Source organism: Panulirus ornatus, chromosome 1, assembly GCF_036320965.1.
Source record: "Panulirus ornatus isolate Po-2019 chromosome 1, ASM3632096v1, whole genome shotgun sequence".
Classification (NCBI taxonomy): Eukaryota; Metazoa; Arthropoda; class Malacostraca; order Decapoda; family Palinuridae; genus Panulirus; species Panulirus ornatus.
In genome coordinates this window covers 12,363,515-12,376,148 of record NC_092224.1, presented here as the reverse complement: position 1 = coordinate 12,376,148, position 12,634 = coordinate 12,363,515, and the positions used below count along the sequence as shown (strand labels likewise).

The window sequence follows — 12,634 nt, the reverse complement described above, 5'->3', positions numbered from 1 at the left end:
AGCCTGTGCTACACACCACCTGGCTCAAAGGTGGTCAACCCACTCTCTCTCTCTCTGCCAGGGGTAGTTGGGAAGGAGGGGAGACGGTGTACAAGTTGAGGGAGTGCGGTGGTGGTGGGTTGGTCACGTGCTACAAGAACAGAGTCATCCCACGTCATTAACAAGCAGTTCGGTAAAAATTCGAAGAACATCTTTTTTCATATAATGAAAGAACGTTAATGTGGGAGATTACACGCACTCGGAGTCGATCAAAAAGTGTTTTAATCATTTTTCCTGCATCATTCTCGGAAGAAATACTCAAGGGTGAAAGTCTCTCGCGGTTCATTTTATCAGATGTCGCGGCACTCCAGCAAACCAGACATAATATGAATTCCCTTCCCTTCTTCAGGATGTTAGGGGTCTCATGGCAGTGTCTAGTGAGCGAAACGTGAGTGAAAATGAGAGCAACTTCTTGATGAGGTTCGATACGGTTGGGTGGCGACGCTGGACAGCGAGGACAGACTCTATTTGTGCGGTATTATATTCTCGTGTGGCAGTGCGTCCCTACACAGAAGGCGAGGAGTTGTCTGATAGATTCGCCCTTCAGGATAACACCCGGGAAATTGAATTTGATCCAGGGGTTTGAACAGGATGAACAGGGGGTGTTGATAGGTCCACGTCAACTGTGGCTGTTGGCCAGGGAGCCTCGGGGTGCCACGAATGCTGATCCTGCGCTGGGTGACTGTCGTGATGATGAAGTCCATGGTGATCATGGTGACGATGGTGATACTAATGGTGAGCATGGTGGCGACAGGGGTAATGGTGTGTATGGGGACGACGGGGAAGATAATGGATGTGACACTGGTGTACACGACGATATCGAGGCACCTGCCGCACCTCCCTCCACATCCCACCGGGCAAAAGCCTCCAAGTCAATGGGTTATTTTTACCGGTGATGTGCAGGACTTATGAGGTCGCTTTCCCTCTTCAGAGGAGGAGCCCCTACTGAGTGGGTGTTATGCACCTCATGAATGGTGAACGTATATCCTGTTACTTATTTGGTGACCACCTCAACGCTGCTGCCAAGTCAGACGGGATATATTTGGTCACCAACCTATCCTGGTGTTGTCACCACACATGGGCTCGCTCCGTACGCTCCTTGTCTTTGAGGAGTCGCCAAAGTTGGATGAGGGAACCTCGGGGTCACTACAGACCTTTGGCCTTACCTGAATGTTTTATGGTATAAACTACATCGTGTCAGAGAAGATTCCCAACACTATGGCAACCCTAACCCTATGGCAAGAGAATGATAACCATCATTAAGGAGTGGGTTATAACCATAAGGCAGTGACGGCGATCAAAAGGCTCAGTTATGGAGGCCAGAGCATATAACTTAACACAGTTTCCCCCCAGTCCAGAGAGTTTAAAGCCAATGGTGAGCATGGCCTCTATGCATGACCTCCCTGCATGACCTCCCTGCATGACCTCTCTGCATGACCTCCCTGCATGACCTCTCCTGCATGACCTCCCTGCGTGACCTCTCTGCATGACCTCCCTGCATGACCTCCCTGCATGGCATCCCTGCATGAGCCATGCATCAATAACTATCTGCTTTGCTGCAGTGTCACCTTCAGGAGAACCAGAGGTGGCATGGCTGGATAACAGCAGTAGTGGTGGTTATGACACTGGTGATGACGGTCTACATATTGACAGTGAAGATTCTGCACACAGTGGCTACCACGACAGAGCAGGGGTGGTAGCTATCGTGGTATAGTGAGGATTGTGGCCATGGTGGTATAGTGAGAGTGGTGACTATAATGTTAGTGAAGGTCGAGTCCCCAGTGGTGTAGTGGAGATGGTGACACAGTGGTATAGTGATGGTGGTGGCCACAGTGGTATGGTGATGGTGGAGGCAACAGCGGTATAGTGAGAGTGGTGGTCACAGCGGTATAGTTATGGTGGTAGCCACATTGGTATGGTGAGGGTGGTGGCCACAGTGGTATAGTAGTGGTGGTGGCCACAGTGGTATAGTGATGGTGGTGGCCACAGTGGTATAGTGGTGTTGGTGGCCACAGGGTTATAGTGGTGGTGGTGGCCAAAGTGGTATAGTGGTGTTGGTGGCCACAGGGGTATAGTGGTGGTGGTGGCCAAAGTGGTATAGTGGTGGTGGTGTTGGTGGCGAGGCAGGATGACCAGGTGGCCGGCGCGACCCCGGATGTTAGCCTGACCCCTGCTGAGGCTATCATACCATCCATCACCTCCATCACTACCGCACTCCCTCCTCCATCACTACCACACTCCCTCCTCCATCATTACCACACTCCCTCCTCCATCACTACCACACTCCCTCCTCCATCACTACCAAACTCCCTTCTCCATCACTACCACATTTCCCCCGCCATCACTACCACACTCCCTCCTCCATCACCGCCTCTCTCCCTCCACCATCACTACCACACTCCCTCCTCCATCACTACCACACTCCCTCCTCCATCATTACCACACTCCCTCATCCATCACTACCACTCTTCCTCCACCATCACTACCACACTTCCTCCTCCATCACCACCTCTCTCTCTCTCTCCACCATCACTACCACGCTCCCTCCTCCATCACTACCACATCCCTCCTCCATCACAACCACACTTCTTCCTCCATCACTACCACACTTCCTCCGCCTTCACTACCACATCCCTCCTCCATCACTACCACACTCCCTCCTCCGTTACTACTGCATCCCCTACTCCATCACTACCACCTCTCTCTCAACCATCACTACCACACTCCCTCCTCCATCACTACCACACTACTTCTTCCGGCACTACCACACTCCCTACTACATTACTCTCTCTCTCTCTCTCTCTCTCTCTCTCTCTCTCTCTCTCTCTCTCTCTCTCTCTCTCTCTCTCTCTCTCCTCCATCACTACCACATTTCCCCCGCCATCACTACCACACTCCCTCCTCCATCACCGCCTCTCTCCCTCCACCATCACTACCACACTCCCTCCTCTATCACTACCACACTCCCTCCTCCATCATTACCACACTCCCTCATCCATCACTACCACTCTTCCTCCACCATCACTACCACACTTCCTCCTCCATCACCACCTCTCTCTCTCTCTCCACCATCACTACCACGCTCCCTCCTCCATCACTACCACATCCCTCCTCCATCACAACCACACTTCCTCCTCCATCACTACCACACTTCCTCCGCCTTCACTACCACATCCCTCCTCCATCACTACCACACTCCCTCCTCCGTTACTACTGCATCCCCGACTCCATCACTACCACCTCTCTCTCAACCATCACTACCACACTCCCTCCTCCATCACTACCACACTACTTCTTCCGGCACTACCACACTCCCTACTCCATTACTACCTCTCTCTCTCTCTCTCTCTCTCTCTCTCTCTCTCTCTCTCTCTCTCTCTCTCTCTCTCTCTCTCCCACACTCCCTCCTCCATCACTACCACAGTCTCTCCTCAATCACCACCACCCACAACCGTACTCTCTACTACATCAGTCCCACCCTTTTTCCTCCACCACAATCACTTCCTCCCTCCCTTCCCCATTATTACCACCCTCACTCCTTCACCACTTCCTCCCTCCCTTCCCCATCACTGTCACCTTCCCTCCTACTTTGCCACCATCCTCCCTTCTCTATCACTATCACTCTATCTCCACCATCACTAGTAATCTCCCTCTTCCATCACTAACACTCTCCATCCTCCATCACTACCAGCCTCCCTACTCCAACACTACTACTCCCACCCCTCTTCCACCACTCCCACCCTCCCAGCCAACAACAGTACGTAATAACCTAAGCTGCCACAACCTTACTGTTTGATTGTGACATGGTTGTAAAATTACCTTTCTTGCAACTGTATCTTGTCGACTTCAAGAAAGGTTGTTATTGTTGTGATGTGACGCCACTATACAACCCACCTTAAAACCTGTTAAGGATTTGTGACTCATACAACCTTCCTACGATGTTGTGGTATCATCAGACACCTTTCCTACAACATCTTCTTTCAATGCATCTACGTCAACATACAGCTCTTGCGACTTCATTCACTACAGTTACGTCAACATACAGCTCCTACAACTTCATTATTACATTTGCGTCAACATACAGCTCCTACAACTTCATTTACTACATCTGCGTCAACTTACAGCTCCTAAAACTTCGTTCATTATATCTACATCAACATACAGCTCCTACAACTTCATTTACTACATCTGCGTCAACACACAGCTCCCACAACTTCATTTATTACATCTACATCAACATGCAGCTCCTACAGTTTCATTCATTACATCAGCGTCAACATACACCTCCTAGAACTTCATGCACTACATCTAGAACTGCAGCCACATACAACTCCTACAGCTTCATTCACATTTAGATCTACGTCAGCATACAACTCCTGTAACAAAAACTACAGCTACATCCGTATCAACTAGTGAAACTTCTCCATCAATGGCCACATCTACAACTGCATTTAGTGCACTTTCTGCAGCTACATCTAATCTACTTTAAAAAGTACAGCCCTTTTAAAAGCCGACTTAAGATCAGTTGTACCATCGAGGTCATCTCCAATAAAAACCACATCTACTTCTACCTCTACAAGTGCAACTCTTATAACAAAATCATCGAAATCTACAAGCAAAGAAAAACTTTAACAACCAAATCAGCCATATCATAAAGTACAGCTCCTTCACCAACAACCACATCTACATCTACTTCAACAAGAGAAACTCCTTCTTTAAGTACAACTTCATCCATATCAGCAAATACAACCACATCTATAGCTACATCTACAAATAAAACTTTTTTCAACAACACCCACGTCAGCAAATACAACAACAACAATGTCATCAATACTCTCATACACAACTCCTTAGCAATGATCCAACTTTCAAATACATCAACAAGTACAACCGCTTCGTCATCCACTTCTCCAGTTGCAAGTACAACTCCTGCAACAGCTGCCTCTACGCCTACAGATGCAATTCCCTTACCAGTAACCACGTCCACATTTGTGTCTGAAAGTACCACTTCTTCACCATCTATCAGACCTTCATGTATATCAACAAATACAACTCCATCTATAGCCTATAGGTCCTCTGCACAGATAGAAGAGATAGACGACAGTCTTCGTGACCACATAGCAGAATTTAGAATGAACACTATTCAAAATTATCACTCCACATATCTAAGCGGTGGAAAATCCCTTTTCATTAGTTCTGAGAGTAGACTATACCTAAACATGTTTGACAGTGCCCTAATTCGTTGAGAAACTGACTCACAATGTTAATTTACAGATGGGATAACCTCTATAATGTGGTTAGTGAAAAGTCTGGTACAAGTGATCGCCAGTCACTTTTGAGATAACTTTCAACACAGTTTGTAATACCACATTTTTCAGATCGGCAAATTTTAATGATCTTTGGCAAATTTTAATGATCTTTGCCTTGATATCTGGCAGGAAAACCAGGGTAACATCATCAATGAAAATTTGGACATGGATAACTTCAGTACGACATTCGGAGTGATAGAGAGAACGTATGTGCTAATACACAGCAGGGTTATTTTTCCAGAACAAAGCCAAATTGGTAGAACAGTGAAATGTAGAACTAATTGTTGTCCATGAAAATAATACAATAGAATTAAAAAGAACAATAACCTTCGTAATAAGTTATGTACACTTGCAAAGAAAACTGAAAAAATGTACATATCAAAGTAAATATCAATATGAAGCATCTATTGCTCAAAGTAACAAAAGAAACCCTAAATGACTTTATTTACATGCTAAAGGCAATTGAGTCATTACCCAGTCAACTGTTCTATCAGTTATGGAAAACGGTGATTTGGTTCGAGATAATGAAGTTAGAGCACAAACCTGGAATTATTTTTTTTTTCTCATTGTTCAAAAATGCAGCTCAGCTCATGTCCCAGATCCAGTCCCTTTCCGCGACATATCGACATGCACGCTGAATATATACCACTAACAATGAATGGAATGGCAGCAGATGAAATGAAACAGCCTGGAGGCCTGGAGAAGTTTTATCCAAAGAAGGTAAAGATGAGACAGTTAAGTCCTTGAACGCTATTTTTCATCATGTACCCACTGTGCGCTCTGAATTTGCCTACACTTACCCCTAGATATTTGCCCTTCACCCATACTCTCATTGAAATGCTTTGGCTATGTATATCTAGACAATGAATATTTCAAAACTGAAAAAAAAATATACTATGTCATTTGCCAAAGGCGACGAAACTCCAACAGACTGGAAGCAGTCCCTTATGACAATAACATTCAAACAAGATAAGTCTCCTTCGGGAAATTATCGCCCAATCGGCTTAAAATCTGTTTGATATCGTTTCGAAACTGTCGTTCAAGACAAGATTTTGAATCACCACCAAATCTATCGTTCATGCTATAGTTTTCGATGAAATCGATCATTTCTGACAAATCTATCTTTATGATAATAATCAACATGTACGATGAAAGAAAACCAGATGATGTCATCTCTAGAGTTCTAAAATCGCATATCAAAATTTTAAGCCCGAAAGACAGAACTAACAAAAGTTTATTCATATGGTATAAATGAAGTTGTACTTTAGAGATTAGAAAATTGGTTGACTGGCCGTAAAGAAAAAAAAAAAGATAGTTATGAGTCAAGCCTCAGGATGGTTGGACATAAAAAGTGGTGTACCGCAGGGCTCAGTTCTTGGGTCCGGTTCTCTTTCTAATATACGTTAATGACATTCACTGCGGGCTGCGAAGTAAGATATCAGAACTGGCAGATGATAATCAGATGGGTAATATAAAGCTAGAATAAAGAGTGAACGTCTGCACCTGCAAGTGCACATAGATACACTGATGGACTGGACTCACAAGTGGCAAATAAATTTCAATCCTGATGACAGCAAATTCTTACAAGTGGGTTGCAGAACCGGGAAGGCAAACTATATTATGACTTCTGCAAAGGGAAAATAGATGGATTAACAAAAGGACTTTGGTACGATAATCTCTGATGAGCTAGAGCTAAGTAAGAACTGCTCTAAGCACTTCTTACCTAGCACCATAGAAGGTAAAACTAGGATTCAGAGGTTGGATATTCGAGTTTAACCCTCAGAACTTGTGCGTTTATACCATGAATATTTTGTTCAGTTTTGGTCGCGCTATTTATGGAACTGAAGGAGTACACCAGTGGGCTACCAAGGTGATTCCTGGACTGAGAAACAAACGATTTAAACCTGTTTAATTTGGAAAAGAGAATAAGATGAGATTTGATTCAGATCTTCAAAATCATCACCGGCTTTAACGATCTCGATTTAACTCATAATTTAAGGCTAAATTCTCCTTATTTCACTGGTGGTAATGGATACAAACAAACTCCTGGGCAAGCGCATGGCTTCCAATGAGGTGAAGTATTCATTCTTCAACAGGATCTTTATCATATGGAATGATTTATCGATTGAAGGAGTTGAAAGTGGCATCAGAAGATACATTTAAGAATTGTCAAGCCAAATGCATCACTTTAAGTCTACACTTGACATCATTTGCACCTCCTCAGTTACATACAAAGTTTAGAATCGTATATCATCAGTTTGCTTTTCTAGTCTCACCATACTAATCTCTGTTTCTGATCGTTTCTATGATCACAGCCTCGAAATGGGCCCTGTGAGCTGTTGCTGTGTGTATACCTTTACGTTCAATCAATCGCACTTGCATTTGCATTTCAACTGTTTAACAATAACAACCAAGTCTACACCTATATCTACAATCAAGATTCGTTGAGCAACAACTCCAACGACAGACATATCAACAGATATAAACTTTGCAACCCCCACATGGCAAACCAACAGATGGCAGCATCCCGTTAGTACACCAACCACACACCAGATGGCAGGATGGAACAAGACTGGAATTTTGAGATTAAGCCGCCAACTGTCGCTTCCTGCAAGCACAAATTTCCAATTCTTAGTTCTCTGGGCTACTTGTAGCCTTAGAGTTAATAATCTGCAAGTCTAGGAACAGAATGATCTTAAATGTGTCTGAAATAATCACGTAATCTGTGGATAAACATTAATGACTTACTGATGTTGTTGCGCCAAAGCAAGTTGCCAATTGTACTAAATCTAAGTCTGTCTACGATTCCCTGCATTCAGAGTAATTTTCTGCTACACACGTAGGACTTTAGAAATTCATATAATACAGGCCATTCAAATATACTTTGATGTCCCCGTAAAAGTTTATGAAATTGGCTTTTGAGTTTAGACTGTAGTGACAGTGAGTTTCAGGAAGTGGAATTTAGTGTTCGAAGATAACGTGAGGGAGGTATGCAAATGCCTTGATTTAATGTAAAAATATTATCTAATCCTATTTTTCTAACTGATGATATATATTCTACACAAGTAATATGAAGTGATATGGAAATGAACGTCCTCAAAACGTTGTTACGATATCAGTATGTAACGTTGCAGACGTACAATATCTCCTCATAATGTCAGAACGTTACCACAAAACGTTGCATGATGATGTCCCCACAACGTTACGTGTGCTGTACCACAGAACAAGCTGTAAGCAACGTTAGGTAAATATTTTGTGTTACCAGGGTGATCACCGTCGCTTCCGTCCTCCCTCCTCAGTCACTATCACCCACCTCACTCGATCACTCCCAACCCTCACCTAGTCACCAGCGCCACCAGTGTCATTACCAGCTCTTACTTTTGCAGATGAGACGGCCGGGGCTGCTGAATGGCCTAATCAAGGTCCACTCCTGGCTACGGCAGTCGGTCCTCAGTTCATCCAGCTGTTCATCCTCCCTTCGGGGCAGGGAGGATGAACAGCTGCATGAACTGAGGACCGACTGCCGCAGCCAGGAGTAGAACCCAAGCGGGCTTGACCCCGGGCAGTCTGTGTGTGTTCACGGTCATTCGTACTTTCCGCTACACTGGGAGGTCCAGAACCACCAACCAACATCACCAATCCCTGTAGTGTCACCACCATCAACATCACGAGATCCTGCAGTATTACCATCAACATCACTAACCCTAGCAGTATCACCATCAACATTAACAGACCACGCAGTGTCACCATAATTTACATCGCCGTCTCCAGCAGCACCGCCACCAACTCCCCCCCCCCCCCTCCCCCAGCAGCACCGCCACCACCAGAAACAAATCCACCAACATTAGCCTCAGCACTAGCAGCAGCACCATCATCCTCTCCACCACCACCAGTAGAATCCCCACCACCACTATCCCTAGCAGCACCACCACCATCATCCCCACCACCAGCAACGCCCTCACCAACACCACCATCCCCCAGCAGTAACAGGGCAGCAGGAGCAGCAGCAGGTCCAGCACATACCTGCTGCGGAGGTCGCGACTCCCGTGACCCCGTGCCGGATACCATCTGATAACCCATGATCCCCGCCTGGGCTGCTGAACACTCGCGCCCCCGCCTCATGACCCTCCTGACTCACACTCGCATCGTACTAGCCAGCTGGCGTAGTTTCAAGCCGACGTGCTACGCATACCTGAACAGATGGCGCACATCCTATTACGCCAATGATTTATATGTTACACCAGGGGTCGGGAGGGGCATGTCTTGTGTCGTAGGCAGAGTTCTCGTCCGGCCTGTGACGCAACGCGCCTCGTTACTGTTGACGTCACTGGCACATATAAGGCGGCCTTGAGGGACACGCAAGGCGCAGCCCATATCTGTTAACACCACTTTGCACGCTACAGCCATCGCTCGATGAATCTGCAAAATTTGATGTTTTTGCAGCAAAAAAAAAAGGACATTGTCCGTGTCTTTGTTGTTGACGGCTTGTGGTGTTTTATGTTCGTTTGCCGTTGTGCGCGTCAACAGGTGCGCGATAACCTCACTACCGCCCAGTAATTTTACAACCCCAGTGACTCATGCCAAAGCTACATTGAGTAAGATGCTTTCAGCCAAGAAAGAAATGTAAACGAGGTGAAGGACTTCCGTGAGGGGACGTGTGGAGTGTGCCAGCCATATGTTATTAAGTCTGGAATGTAACTGCAGTTATACTGTGAGATGTGGAGTGTGGCAGCAGTAGATTATGAGGTGTGGAGTGTGGCAGCGGTAGATTATGAGCTGTGGAGTGTGGCAGCGGTAGATTATGAGGTGTGGTGTGGCAGCGGTAGATTATGAGGTGTGGAGTGTGGCAGCGGTAGATTATAAGGTGTGGAGTGTGGCAGCGGTAGATTATGAGGTGTGGAGTGTGGCAGCGGTAGATTATGAGGTGTGGAGTGTGGCAGCGGTAGATTATAAGGTGTGGAGTGTGGCAGCGGTAGATTATGAGGTGTGAAGTGTGGCAGCGGTAGATTATAAGGTGTGGAGTGTGGCAGCGGTAGATTATGAGGTGTGAAGTGTGGCAGCGGTAGATTATAAGGTGTGGAGTGTGGCAGCGGTAGATTATGAGGTGTGGAGTGCGGTATCAGTAGATTATGAGGAGTGTGACATCAGATTATGAGGTGTGGTGTGACAACAGTACATCATGAGGTGTGGAGTATGACAGCAGTATATTATGAGGTGTCGAGTGTAATAGCAGTAGATTATGAGGTGCAGAGTATGGAAGCAGTAGATTATGAGGCGTGGAGCGTGTGAACATGTTACTCAGTAAAACAATGTAGGAGGAACTAAAGCGCCACATAATCAGTATATATGATCGTTGGCAACACAAGGGGGTATTCCCTTACACCATTAAGCCTTGGAACGCTTCGCTAGTGCTCTCATACTTAGCTTCCTCACCAGCAGGCTGGTGATGGGTCATCCTCCCCGGCAGGCTGGTGGTGCGTTAATTTGCCTTTCCCTCACAAAGGGCGGTGCCCTTTTAGGTTCTGTCCTTGCTCTTACGCCCTTCCTGCTATTTATCAACGATTTCCCTCCTTAAAAAGATAAAACTACTTATAAGGTGATTCATTAACACCAACACACTTATAAGTTGTGAAGTGACTAAACAAGAGACCAAGTTCTCCACCTCTAAAAAAATCCCGAGTTATACTTATTTCTCGTTTTCATTTCATATTAAGAATGTCGTATTAAGGTTTCATCCACGACCTGGCCTCGATGACGAGAGCAGTGGCGGTATACGATCACGCACGGGGTAATGCCAGTAATACATTATGATGTGCAGCGTGTAGCGGCAGTACATATAACGTCTGGACCGCATATTATGTTGTAACTGACAAGGCTTGAGGGCCGGCATAGTACCTCAGTAAGCCCGCGAGGCAGCAGGCTCCCGCTCGCCCCACTTCACATACCTGGTCTGGCCCGCGTTCCTCCCACTAGTCAGTCCGGTGGCTCCAAACAATCGGGTTAACCGGGTAGCTCTGTTGTTATCTCTGGAGATGTCTGGCAGCCCTCTGTCCTCACCCCACATCCCTCCCTATTCCTATGTCGTCTCCCGTGTACCATATCGTTCCAATTATATCTATCCCATACACGTCTCACCCTCCTGCAAGTACAGGTCGCGATAACTCAAATACGCTTTCCCTCCATCCCTCTACCTCATTCTCAGTCTCTCCTCTCCCTTTGTTCCTTCCACCTTTGACACATATTCTTTCAGTCATTCTCTCTTCACTCATCCTCTCCAAATGTACAACCCACTTTAGTTCACCCTCCTGCTCAGCTGTCTTCATCATACTCTGCTCACTACCATACCTCTGTCTTATATCATTCTTTAAACATCCATTAGCCCCCCCCCCTCCCACCACCACCATTCATCCAATACTTCACTGCAGCTCCCTTTGTTCCATCTGCAGCCTTGTCCACTCGCAGGTATCTATAACACTCCACTTCCTCCAGGTTCTCTCCATTCATCATTACATTCAAGCTAACCTGTCTCGCCCTCCCGCTTTTCTTTTTATCATAAATTTTATATTGAAGTCTTCGGTCACGGACTAAAGTCCACATCGAGGCAGGGGCTTTATTGAAATATGGAACGGTTAATGAATGAGAAAAAGAAAAGGGAAAGAATTTCCGAATTTTGGAGGCAATGAAAAGCCTGTCTTTTAACAAATGCCTGGTTATAGTTATTGTGCTACCAACGACCACACAGTAATCATATGACGGAGCAACTTGCCGAGTATTGCGTTGTCTAGCTGCTGGTTAGGACACACAAGCGCTAGAATAATACCCAAAGAAAAGGGAAAGTGAACCAACATTGTGGAGTAGGGAAAGTGGGTCAAATTTTGAAGTTAGGCTGGGAGAGTTATTACGTCGGGTAGCTGTCAATCTAACTCTAACGTGTAAGGATGCAGAGCTAGAAGTATCCCAGATGTGAGAGCAGTACTCTATACAAGGATGAATCAATCCTTTGTTTAAACGAAGAAAGAGTTCGAAAAAAAAGAAATTATGGCACCTTAATTGGACTCCCAGTTTCTTAAGAGGCAGACTTAGCTATTTCCTTAATGTGGGCTTTCTACGACAGTGGATTTTACAGTAATATCATCTTCATCGCGTTAAGAGGTGGAATTAAAGAGCCGGTGAAGGATAAAGTTGCGAAGAATTTTCAATTGAGAGATGGGAACAAATTTGGTCCTAATAAGAGACATTACACAGAATCAGATTTTGTCTTCCCAACTAATATATCCTGTCCCAGT

At 45.6% G+C, this 12,634-nt stretch overlaps 2 protein-coding genes across 2 annotated transcripts in view; one reads left to right on the top strand and one right to left on the bottom strand.

Annotated features, from left to right (window-relative positions):
- Positions 1-12,634, bottom strand: part of fab1 (fab1 kinase) — a 1,098,541-nt gene that overhangs the window by 927,576 nt on the left and 158,331 nt on the right. The window lies entirely within an intron of this gene.
- LOC139756308 (uncharacterized) overlaps positions 1-12,634 on the top strand; it is a 185,485-nt gene that overhangs the window by 116,633 nt on the left and 56,218 nt on the right. The gene's annotated exons all lie outside the window — the stretch shown is intronic.